Consider the following 13,984-nt stretch of genomic DNA (forward strand, 5'->3'; position numbering starts at 1 on the left):
TTCTGACAAATTTAACATAACATTCTTTTAGAAAAATTGCATGGGCAAAACAAATTCAGTAGATGAAATATTAATAGATCCTCAGAAGGCATCTCACAGAACAGTCTTCACAAAATACTCGAGCTAATAGTAAAAGAGAAAATGAATAAAAGGTAAATGGCTATATAGGAAACTGCAAGTTAAGGCTAATGGGTATTGGAAATGGTGCACTTTGAGTTCAGTGTTGCATCCATAGAAAGAACCCATCTGTGCAAATAGAAAGAAAATACCAACCTTTCAGTCACTTTGCACCTCCCCTGTCCTTGCTGACTTACAACTGCTATTACTCTCCTCCATGGTTCGAGTGCCGACAGAAACTAAGGTAAGAGTTGTAGTCAATTCCTTTGTTTCTCATCCTATCTACTCACCAGCCCACCATCTCTTCTGATCTACAAATGGCAAATGATTTAATCATTTACCTCTTATTTTTCAACCCCCCCCCCTTGGCTTTTGCCTATTTTATACCCCACACACACACAATCCCCACCACCACCCCCAGAAGGCCAAGGACAGAAACCTGGTCAGGCAATGGCTGAAGAGCTATTGTCACTCCGTTTCCTAATGCCACGACACTGGCAGTGCACATAACTTAGAAGTAAGATCTCCATGTGCTCAGACACTAGGCACAAGTAGCCTGCAGCCTAAATGGAGCGGGAGGATTACACAGGAGCCAGCTCTCTGGAGAGGGAGAAAGCATGAGTCTGAGATTAAATGAATATGGATTTAAAGATGCGGAGGAGTTTGTCAGTTTTGACGAATTTAACACAATATCTTTTTATTGAAAAGTGACTGATTGCACAGACTAATAGCACTGCCTGCTAATTTAAACAAATGTTTGCTGCTCACTGCTCATTTGTTGCATGTTTAGCAAGTGAAAGCACCAACTACAGCTGGTTTGTACAGTGTAAAATGATATGGCTACAGCAAATGCAGGGAGCATTCTGGACCCCAGTCTGACCCAAGGAGTGGCACAACTTCACCTAAGACTCCAGGGAGCCTAGAATTGTGGTGGATGAGAACAAGGAAGTGCCTGAAAGCATGGCTGAAGTGAAACATTGAGGGACCACCCTTGCACAGAGCCTGCTACCCATTCTTTCCAGCACAGAAGTGGTAGGCACATCTACAGGTACACTGAGGGCCACCACACAGTCTCTGATGTCTCATCTTCCACTGTAGCACAAGGAGAAGTCAGCAAATATCATGGGGAGCAGCAGAAGCTGAGGCTTCTTACATATAGCCAAAGCTTTCGCTCATACAAGCTCAGTCTCCTGCCATCACATGGAACCTTGGAAGAATCTGCAGTCCCACACTGCCCTCATCAGCCACCTCAGATCCCACAAAACCAGAGTGAAAGCAAGTCATGCCTGATCCTGCGGGACCACGTTAAGTGTTGACTGGCACTCGGAAGGTGTCTCTTCAGTTCAGTAAATCATTGTCCAAAAGAATCACTTGATCACACTGTTCCCTCTCAGGATGCCAGCATTTGTGATCTCATCTCTGTCACTATGCCAGAGTCTTTGACATTGCCTGACAGCCCACCATCTTACCTGGACAGCTTCAGACATCACACCTCTGTAAAACAGGGCCCATTGATTTAGTGTTCTTTCCCAGGATGTATTTATACTGAATTTTTTTGTTCTATGTCAGCTGCAGGCCAATCATGGCTAATGTCTCACCACATGGAGACTTTGCCTCTAAATTCTTAAAGGACTTGACTGGATAGATTCGAGGAGGATGTTACCCCTGGTGATAGTGTCAAGAATCTGGGGTTCCAATCTCAAAAAAAGGGGTCATCAGTTAAGGTCAGAGACGAGAAGAAATTTCTTCACTTAAAGGGTAGTGAACCTTTGGAATTCTCTACCCAAGAAGACTGAAGAGGCTCAGTTACTGAGTATAGTCAAGACAGAGATTCGTTTTTAGATATTGAGGGAATCAAGGAATATGGGTTTAATGCAGAAAAATGAGGTTAAAGATCAACCTGATCTTATTCATTGTGGAACAGCATGAGGTGCCAAATAGAGAGACACAAGAGACGGCAGATGCTGGAATACGGAGCAACAAACCAGCTGCTGGAGGAACTCAGCGGGTCGAGCAGCATCTGTGGGAGGAAAGAAATTGTCAATGTTTCGGGTTGAAACCCTGCATCAGGACTGAAGAGTGGATCAGTGAGATGGCCAGCATAGAGAGGGGAAGGGGAGTGGCAAGAAAGCATTCCAAGGCAATAGGTGGACTGAGGAGATGACAGGCAGGTAGTGCCAGGTAGGAGAGGTGAGTGGGGGTGGAGTTGGAAGACTGTGGCAGGTGAGTGATAGATAGAGGCAGAGAGAGGGAGAGAGAGAGAGAAACAACAGATGGAGCAAGGTGGGGGGAGGGGAGAGTGATGATGGAAGACAGCTGCTGGAGGAAGATAAGCAGGATAAGTAAAGGAAGTGAGAATGGGATCCATTAGAGGAGAAGGGAGAGGTGAACAACAGTTCGGACCAGATGGGGGGGGTGGGGGGTGGAAGGGAGGAACCTGTGTGTGAAGAGGGTGGATGGAGCCAGGAGGGGGAAGGGGACAAGGACGGTTGAAGGAGGGGCTGGGGTATGTATGCGAAGGGGGACAGGAAAGGGGGAGGACCAGAGGATCAGAAGGAGAGGGAGGGGGGAGGAAGGGCAGGGAGAGGATAAAAAAAAGGGTGGTTTACCTAAAATTGGAAAACTCAATATTCGTGCCATTGGGTTGTAAACTACCCAGGCAGAATACAAGGTGTCGCTCCTCCAGTTTGTGTTGGGCTTCATCCTGGCAATAGAGAAAGCCAAGGATGAACAGGTCAGTGTGGGAATGGGAAGGGGAGTTGAAATTGTCTGCAACTGGGAGCTTGGGATGGCCATTGTGGACTGAGCGTTGCTGTTCTGTGAAATGGTCCCTGAGTCTGCATTTGGCTTCGCTGACGCAGAGGAGGCCATACCGGGAGCACTGAATGCAGTAGGCGACGTTGGAGGAGATGCATGTGAACCTCTGCCTCACCTGGATGGGCTGTTTAGGTCCCTGGATGGTGGTGAGGGAGAAGGTGTAAGGACAAGTGTTACATCTACTGTGAGGGCAGGGGAAAGTGCCAGGCGTGAGGGAGGGGATAGGTGTGGAGGGATGAGCGGACCAGGGAGTCACGGAGGGAGTGGTCCCTGTGGAGGTGAAAAGGGGTGGGGAGGAGAAGGTGTGGCTGGTGGTAGGATCTTGTTGCAGCTGGCGGAAATGACGAAGGATGGCAAAGGAGAGGTGCCAGCCAGCTTCCTTCCTCATTTATTTCTTATGTTCTTATCTTATGTAACAACAGCAGTTTAAGCAGAGAGAGGTAATTTGGTCCATCATGTCCATGTTGTCCAAAAAAACGCAATCAATCCTGATCCATTTTCCCAGTTCTTGGTTACTGCACACTGTGCACTTCCAAATTTATTTCAAGGTTCTGCAGCTACCAGACTTTTAGGATGTGAGTTACAGATCTACCCCACCTGCTGAATGTAATATTTTGCATGTATTTTACTGGGTGGGCTCGCATACTGATAAAAAAACATTGACATCCCACTGAGCCTTGCTTTCTAGCATAGTTGGCTCTCAAACTCTCAAAAACATAAATGTTTCTGATGTCCTTCATTCACAAGCATTCAAATATCAAGCAATTAAATATGTGGAAAATTATTAGGTTTAAAGAAACAGAACTAATTACTTAACACTTAAGAACACTTTTAAGCAATTAAAATAAATTTAATTAAACACAATTAACCCAAAATTGTAAATTATTAATACTTCCCTTTGTGCCAGAGAACTGAATGGAGGCCTTGTTCTGTGACAGGTCTACAAGTTCAGCAGGTAAGCTCCCCAGCATAGATTCCATGTAATTCGAGCAAATTTCCCCCAACAGCAATGCTTGTCATGATTCCCCTGTGAACTCCATGAGGAGACTGACATCAGAGTGCTGTCGGAAAGTCACCAGTGAAGAGAGTTCAAGACTCCTACATCTGTGCAGGAATCCTAAACGATGGTATTACCCGGGAAACTGCCATTCTGTATGGAATTGTTGGTACTTCTCAAAAGATCTGGTACATTATTGGCCAGTATGCAGTATTTAAGAATGGACAAAATGCATGCCATCCAGTACAAGCAGCTACGAAAAAGTGGACAGTTAAAGTGACATGAACATAAATGAAAGGGCATATGAGAAAGAGAGAGAAAATTCTGAAGTTTCTTCCAATACAGATTCAAGGATGTAATGTCTTTATTTTGAACACATCAGTGAAGTTCTTCTCAACAACGCCAATAAAAATATAAGCTTCCAGATGGCAAAAATAATACTGAGACTTGTTTAGTAAAGCCAAATGCCATGAAAAGGGACAAAACAGGATAATTTTCACCTTCACCACATGGGCAGAGTAACCTACCGAATGGTTCAGGAGACAGTGCTATTCCATGTGATTGTGTGTTCACGTTCCAAGCCAGAGGCCTAAGCACATAATGTAAGCAGATGCTTCAGTTCAATATTGAGGGAGCGGTGCACTGTTGAGGGTACAATCTTTACACTGAGATGTAAAACTGAACTTCTGCCCTTTCAGTTGGCCCTGAAGAATGCCATGACACATTGCAAGGAAAAAAAACCAAGAGATTTAGTTCTTCCTGGTGCCCCTTCTTTGTTTATGGGTCTTTATTATTCAAGGATTGGAAAGGAGGAGGCTTCATACAATTCAAAAGTAATCCATTGGCAATGAACACTTTGGGATGTTGTAAGGCTATGCACAGTTATATATAAACCTGTGTTCCTTCTTCACTCAAGCCTTTTAGTAGATCAGGTACTAGCCAAATTTACCCTACAGCAATTCTTGGCATGGTCCCCTGAAGCAGAGTGCTCCAGAAGGAGAGGCAAAAGCCCCAAAGGTAGGCCTTTCTTCCATAGCTTCTACAGAGGGTGGTCATCTCAGAAGAAATGATTTGTGGAGAAGATTGGATGGTGAATTTGTGGTTGTGTTAGTCTGAAGAATGCAACACAAAATCATGAAGAGAGGAGTGGAAAGGGTGGTCAAGGAGCGAACAATGGTAGGTTATCATGCGATTGATGTTTGCAGAAAAGGGTGTGGTGACATGAGGATATCAGTAGACATCGGGTAGGGTTAGGTGGTCATTAAGGTTGGAAAGTCAGAGTAACCTTCCTGAAGCTAAATGGGTGCTTTCAACTCTCCAATAGCAGCCTAGATAGGGTTTAGTCCTTTAAGTAATATTAAAGCAGGCTGTGTGGGTGCTGTGGAATTGTACAAATGATGTTACTCCACATGCCCAGCAGCCTCCATGTGCTTGTGTATCATACACAAGAAAGAGCTGGCAACAACTTTGACCCCCCAGTCTTCTGTTACAACCTGAAGATGATTCTCCAAACACAAAAAATTGGGAACCCCTTTTCTAGGTCCTCAAGTCACCTCATATTCAACTGCTTAGTGCTGTAAAGTGTACTCTGCCCCTTGTCTTCAGAAAAAAGATCAGTAGTGTTGCAATTCAATCACAAAAGTCTGGCATCCTTTTGAAAATTCAGGTTCTATATTATGTTTCAACATAGATAATAAAATCAAAAAATAGCAGCTTTATAAGGGAATACCAGAATCAAATATGAACAATTTAGGGAAACCAGGGAGAAGATTAGTCTTATTCCATTATTATTTTTTGTCAATATTTAATACATAGATCTCCAAAGCAATTCATTTTTAATGGAATAAAATTCAGTGCAGCTTGTGATCCCAATTTTCTGTATGAAATCTATAGTTTTCATATTGAGTTTATGGTTTGGTTTTGATGAATTCAAAATTTTTTGTAGTAACTTTCACAGAGTATTTCTTTATTTTGCTTTCATTTGTTGTGAAATCACCATCACTCCAGTGTCTATACCATAATTCTTTATTTCTTGCTTGCTTTTGTGAATATTTCATTTCTCTCACAAACAGCACATTTCATGACTACAGAGAGAAAAAATGTACTGCTCCATATTGCTTGTAACTATAGTAATAGCTGAAACTGCTATACCCGTCATTTAATTTGATTCTTCTCTTACATTTGTGGAGAAATATGTTTAATGTACTGGAAATTATGTTAATAAGAAAAGGCATTATCTCATTTAATGAAATAAATAATAAGAATATTGCAAAATAAAATTAAAGAGGCAATTCAGCACAGGAAATGTCCCCTATGGTTTGTGCAAAATAAACAAATGGAAAAATTCATGAAGACATCAACATATAAAAACTAAAATTACACATAAAGCCACAGTCGAAATATTTGCATATTGACAGAATTGCGGTCTCCTAATCGAATCCTTTAATAACAAAGTGTGTATAAAAAGCCAATAAAAGTGGAAGTATTTACGCTCAGGTTCTGCAGTATAACTCACATAAGTCATAAATTCACATTAAGACAAAGGAGGTTTCATTTCCTAATAGATTCAACTTGAAATAAAGGGACATTTTTTCTGATAAAAATCTATAAGTGCGGTGTGCATTCAAATACTTCTCAAACTTTAATGTTTTCAATCAGAAATAAATATTTTCATGCAAAGCTATTAAGTGGATTCACCATTTGTAATACATTACTCATGCCTGTGTATTCAAAACAACCAAATTACATCAGAAACTCCAAAAGTGAAGATGTTGAACATTTTTACCAGTTCTCTGTGTTCAGAGATTTAATTCATACCCAGTAAGCCTAACAGAGTCACAAGAGAGGGTTTTGTTCATAATCATTGGTCACTGCTTGGTAACCTCTGCACTTTTTTATTCAACAAGATTTTAGTTTAATTGTACATTTTCTAATTGTTTTCTTTAAATATCAGTTTGTGTGGGTCAATGCCTCGTGAAGTTTAACAATGTCCTCTTTGAAAGTGGGAGGGCCTGTCCCACTGGAACAGAGTGCATCCAATCCTGTAATCGACCAACTCATCAAAACAGGACCTTGAGTAGGTTAACTCTGCAAATTCTTATGTGGCTGCTTTAATCCCAATCTCTTCAATTTCCTATATCTCAGTCCCAAACTGACAATGGAATATTCTAGCTCTAATCCCACCAATTAGTGTTTATCCCAGCCATGAGTAGAAATAATTCATCCATGATCCTTTCTATGTTACTACACTACAGAATTCTGCCACAACATTTTGCCTATCTGAGTAATAATTGAAATTAGGTTGAGACATTTTGTACTAATAGATAGTCAAAAATGTTTTTTTTAACATAGATGCAATTCTGTCCTAGGCAAGAGACACCAAAATGGGCAATATAAACCAAGTCACACTCACACACCCCCACCCACCCCCACTTCTTTAAGTGGCCAGCAAAATAGATGGGGCCATGGCACATCACAAAGATATCATGGACAAACAAATGCTCCAACAGTCATCCTTTCAACAGAGTGATTTACAAAATGAAGGAGATGAGTTTGATGGTGAATTATACCAGTTAAACAAGTTACGCCTGGTTATTCATTCTGAATCTGCAGTAGTCTGAATAGTCATTGGCTCAAACAAATTATTACATTTAGTAGCCTGTCAAGTTAAATTTTAAATGCCCAATTTATATTTTTAACAGTCACAAAAGGACATTTGTAGCCATGGTGAAAAGTAGAATAATATGATCACTTCAAAACAAAATCCTGTTTTGCTGCACTTGTAAATATTAGCGTCATCAATACATTCCTTAAATAATTCCTGTGGTGCACCAGATTGTCTGAAGTCCCTAATTACCCATCATAGAACATGTGGAAAAAATCCGAGAAATTAATCAGTTACACAATAAATACTCACCGGTTGAAATGGAAATTAAAATCCTCAAAATTAAAAGTTTACATGTTGCTTTTGTGTTTTGGTCTGATAACGAATCCTGCATTTTTCTTAATGAATTATGAGAGAACTATTTATGATTCTGTCCTTTACACCAATGGATCAGTTGTGCACCACAGATAACCAAATTTTAGCACATTTGAATATGACAAAATAACTGGCCCCATATTTAGTATGTATGGCAAGTTATCCCTATGCTTGAAGGGCTTCATTCTCTCTGGTGCAAGGATACACTGATCATCGACTGAATGAGCAACATCACTTCATGCTGCTAGGCCGCACAATGACAGCTTATGATAGTCAGAATTCCTCATGTCAATGCCACAATAGCTGATACTTATACATCACCATAATGTTACCATCTAGTTAGATTTGTTTCAGGTCAAATGCATTTCCAGTGTCATTGCTACCGCAATTGCCATTGGTGAAAAAATAGTTAGACGTTTGAAATGCAGTGAAACAGAATATCACTTTCTTGACTTATTTTACGGTTTCCTATAGTCAGGCAGCATTTGATGAAAATTAGTGAATATATGTTGCATGATGATTTTTATGTTGGTGAAGAGTGCATCAGTTTGCATTTATTTCTATTCCAATAAGGGTAAAAGCACTCATAATACGTAATGAACAGATGGCCCCTACAGTGCCACAAACACATATCTCAATCTCAACTCCACTTGAGCAAGCTGCTGCACTAATACAAATTTTTTATTATCCATACTCTCAGACTTGAGCACAGAGCTAAAACTGATAAATGATCTCACAGTTTAAGCTTCTTGCTTATGTTAACTGAGCCCATACAAGTAAAATTCTCTTGATGTTCCAGCTGCCACACACAAAAGACAGGAAAGTAGACCTGCTTTTTGGGTAGTACAAGTCCACAGAGCTCCAAAATGGTGCCAAGGGCACATGCCTACATGATTGTACAACTGCTCATGAATTTCTATCACTGAATCAAATTCCAAAGATTGAAAGGGAGTAGCAGATACTTCTTGCTACCTGCAAAGAGCCTTGTCGGCTTCAAGTCTTCTGCACATACTGATTGCTCTCAGCCATGGCATTCTTTTGGATTATCGCAATGGCATGGACAGGAAGACAACCTATTGAATGAGGGTGGGAATGGCTCTCAGGGAAGGCAATATCAGGGTCTGAACTTCAAGAGTGATTCTCCTTCCTGAATGGCAGCAGCAAATAATGCAGGAGACTTCTTCACTTTAATAAGAGAGCATCCACTCCCAATTGCTGCCACAACTGCAAACTCAGAGCAAGGCAAGGACCGTATTGCAAATTACTAACATGATGACTGGTCCAATATCAATTTACATGTATCTTCTTCCAGGCTGGAACTAAAGAACTTCATTTCCTATGGTTTGCTAGCCATAATTACATACGGGAGGCTCTCTAATCAGAAGAAAGCTCACTCCAATTCATTCTCATTTGCCTGGCTTTTTATGAACTTCAGGCTTCTCCATGATGCAGGATATCAGTAACCTCAGTGTATGGTGAGAAGCGGTTAACTTGCTAGACTAGTAGCCAGCGTATGGATGTTTATCTTGGGACATGGCTCAAATCCTACCACTGCAGATTTTAAAAGAATAAATGGAGAGCTTCTTTCTTAAATCACTCTCGGTAACAGTTATCATGAAACTACTAGATAATCATAAAAACCTAACAGATTCACTAACATCCTTTAGTGAAAGTTATCTGTCTTCCTGACTAGGTCTAGCCCAAATGTAACTCCAGACCCATCATTGTGGTTGGCTCTTCATGGCTGCTTGAGGAGCAATTCAAGATGGATAATAAATGCTGCTATTATCAGTAATATCAACAACCCATGGACAAATACAAAATAAAATGCCCATTACATTTTGGGAGCTGCATGTAACTTCACAATGTAATGCAACTAAAAGTGATTCCATTCCTTCAGTGTGGAGCTGATGTGTGACTATTGGCAGTGAACCATGGAGCTCAGTGTCTCAGTATCCCAGTTGCAGTTGTTCTGTGGCAGAGCTCAGCTGTATCAGCTACACTTGCACAGAACGGGTAATTCTTATGGTGAAACAGTGATTCTCTTTCCTAGAACACAGTGCAGGAGCTCTGCACAACCCAGCTGGGTGAATAGATAAGATATCTTTATTAGTCACATGTGAAATGCATCTTTTGCGTAGAGTGTTCTGGGGGCAGCCCACAAGTGTCGGCACACTGCCGGTGCCAACATAGCATGCCCACAACTTTCTAACCCATGCGTCTTTCAAATGTGGGAAGAAACTGGAGCACCCAAAGGAAGCCCATGCAGACACGGGAAGAACGTACAAACTCCTTGCAGACAGTGGCGGGAATTGAACTTGGGTCGCTGGCACTGTAACAGCATTATGCTAACCGCTACACTACCATGCCTGGGCTGTCCCGTACTGTGTGCTGGGCTGACACCTGATGAACAACTTCACCATCATGAGTGCACAGCATCTACCACCAGCTACACAAGACACAGCTGAAGTAAAGGAACATGAGGAGCAGGAGGAGAAAGAAAAGGCAGGGTGGAGGTAATATGTGCAGCCCTTTCCTCCTGAGCTGTCTTTAAAGAACTCAGTCAAGGATTGAATAAAATAATTCCATTCACCCGTTTGCCAACAGTCCTACCACAGCTCACCTTCCCTCTGTGGCAGGTCATCCCAGTTTGCACCTGGCTAAAAGGAGAAGCAAATTACATCTCAAACTAAACATTCAGACCAAATTTATAAATTAAATCATGCCATTTTACACACAGCAATCAATAAAACTGGATACTCAATTTTCTCATTGGTCGAACTCAACCAGTGAGGATTGGTAACGACACCTCCTCCTCACTGACCATCAACACAGATACACCTCAAGACTGCGTGCTTAGCCCCTGCTCTGATTGCTATGCACACATGATTGTGTGGCTAGGCAGAGCTCCAGTGCTATCTTCAAATTCACTGACGACACTACTGTAGTCGGACGAATCCCAGGTGGTGATGAGTCAGCTTACCGATGCGAGATAGGACACTTGGTTGATTGGTGCCGCAACAACAACCTCTCGCTCAAAGTCTGCAAAACTAAAGAGCTGATTGTTGACTCCAGGAGGGGGAAGGAGGCGAACATGCACCAGTCTACAGTGGGGGATCGGCGGTGGAGAGAGTCAGCAGCTTTAAATTCCTGGGCGTTAACATATCTGATGACCTGTCCTGCACCCAGCACATAGATGCAATCATAAGGAAAGCACGACAATGTCTTTACTTTCTTAGGAGGTTTGGCTTGTCACCGAACACTCTAACAAACTTCCACAGATGTGTTGTTGAAAGTATCCTGACTGTTTGCATCATGATCTGATACAGCAATTCAAATGTGCAGGAACATAAGAAGCTGCAGAAAGCAGTGGACTCTGCCTAATATATCCTGGGCACATCCCTCCCCAACATCTGTACTATCTACAGGAGGTGCTGCCTCAAGAAGGCAACATCTATCATCAAAGATCCCCGCCATCCGGGCTATGCCATCTTTTCGCACCTACCATCGGGTGGGAGGTACAGAAGCCTGAAGTCCCACACGCCAAGTTCAAGAACAGCTACTTCCCTTCAACCATTCGGTTCTTGAACCAACCGGCAAAACCCTAATCACTACAGTTTAGCAACCCTATGACCACTTTGATCACTTTACACTAAAATAGACTTTTTGTTTGTTCTAATTGTGTTTTTTTCTTGTAAAAATTGTGTATAATTTATGTTTTTCTTGTGAATGCTGCTTATATGATGCTATGTGCCTGTGACGCTGCTGCAAATAAGTTTTTCATTGCATACATGTACTGGTGCATATGACAATAAACAACTTTGACTTTAAAAACCTTGCACTTTGCCTTATGCCTGTCTTATGTGTTCCTTTGATTGTTGCAGCACTCTTACACAACGCTAACCCAGGGCCTGCAACGTGCATGATGGAAAGTGCTGTCTTTCAGTGGAGGAGACTGTCAATGGCCTTGGAGGATGATGCTGAGTTGCTTCAGGCCCTGAAGACCTAGTTGGAGATAGTGCAATCTCAGCATGAATGGCATTAAGTAGGTTGGTTGGTTGGCAGACTGCAGAAAGATCATGGGTGTGGGTGGGTGTTCAAACACTGTCACTCTGAGGGAGGAGAGAAGGTTGGAGCCACTGCTACTCCCCTGAGCCAATTTTACAACAGTCCCAGTTTGTTGTAAATCAAAGGAGGGCAGATTGTTGGGTTGCAGTGTCATTCTGCAAACTTTCTTGAATATTGTAAACCACAACCATAATGGCAGCAGGTTGACCTTGCATAGTAATAATCTGAGCTTCCACTGCAACACCCAGACATTAGTTGGCTTGATTTAGAAAGGAAACTGCAATGTTGGTCATCAGTCTCTGCACCATCAATGTCATCAAGAGTGCGGACAAGGTCGGCCACCACTACCATGTTGGAAAGGGTTTTTACCGAGCTCTGTGCAAAGTCCTGTGCCAACTGGTCCCAGATTCATTCATGCTCCTTGACATTAAACATCAGCTTTCTGGTTTGCATTTCAATGTACTGAGCATTTCATTATGTAGACCCATTAGCTTTCTTCTGCAATTTTCCCCATTGAAGTTGTCATCTGAGTCCTCTGCTGCAAGATTTATGTGCAACCACACCCACTGGCAAACTGGCACCTGCACCATTATCCTGGATCCTGGCCACAGCTGCAGGCTATCTGTGCGTGTGATCTTACTCCAGACACATCCTGCCTCTATGCTAAACTCTGAGTTACACATACATCAGCGTCAAGTAGATTACATAACTAAAGAAAAACAGACATGCAACACATTACAGACACTCACACATTTCAGACACTCATACGTTACAGACACAGCAGCCAGCTTTCACTGCCCCACCTTCCAACAAGCATTGCCGCTTATAACTGTGGGCACAGCTTCCCGTTTCAATTAAAGATGCTTAAAGTATGGGCAGTACTGGTGAAAAGACTGTGTGGACTGATGGATTGTACTTAATTTCTTCCTGTCTACAAAATAAGATTTGCATTTACATGGTACATTTCCAGCACACCTCTAAACACTCCACAGCAGATTTACCATCTTTGAAATAGTGCAGGCAACATTTGCACAGGAAGATTCCACAACCAGAAATGATATTGACCAGATAATCTTTTTGGAAATACAGACTGTAGATAAATATCGGCCAGGCATCTAGGGATAATTCTCCTGCTCTCCTTCGAAAACGCACCATTTACTCATTATTTACAAGCAGCCAGGGTCTCTGAGTAATAGCACCTTAACAGTGCAGTACCCAGCCTGAATTTTAGTGATCAAGTGTAGAGGGAGGCTTGAACCCAGAGGCAAAGCTAACAGTGCTACCATATGAGCCACAGCTGGCCGCATGTAAAGGCTTGAATTACACTGGCAGCCCCAGTCACGGCTTCCATGTACGGCCACGTTAACAATGTATGGCAGAAAGCATCAACACGCTTGGCGCCAAGCAGATCCAGAATCCAACTCCATATGTAATGATTGTCCATCTTCCTGGATTGTTGCTCCAAAGAGGTCCCACAGTAAGAGCAGGTCCCAAGGCACAAGCACAATTCTTGGCACATACATTTTATGATATCTACTTCCTCCTTTAAATTCTTTGCGTTGTTGGAACTGCTTGCGCCCTGTTCAAAATCTCTGTTCAGCATTTTGGGGAAAATTTGTAAGTACATCCAATGGCCTTTCCAAGAAACCAACAACTGTTCCCAAACCATTGGTATCTGTGATTGTACTTACATTATCAAACAGATGCCAAACAATCTACTGAATATATTGCTTTCCCTTTATCTGCAGCAATGCATCCTAAGAAGGGAGTGAGGAATACCCATCATGAGAAATATTGTACCTTCCTTTAAGAGCCTTTAATTTATTCAAATCTATATGTAAATATGGCTACTTAATAATTCTGGAATATTTAGAAATATCCATCATATAGCAGTGACATATTGCTCAATTTTTAATCCAAATCTACATTAGAACAACAAAGCCTTTGGGACAATATTTGGGGCTGAATACCATTTTATCTCAAGAATTTGCTGAAACCTGTTGTAG

Source organism: Pristis pectinata, chromosome 3, assembly GCF_009764475.1.
Source record: "Pristis pectinata isolate sPriPec2 chromosome 3, sPriPec2.1.pri, whole genome shotgun sequence".
Lineage (NCBI taxonomy): Eukaryota > Metazoa > Chordata > Chondrichthyes > Rhinopristiformes > Pristidae > Pristis > Pristis pectinata.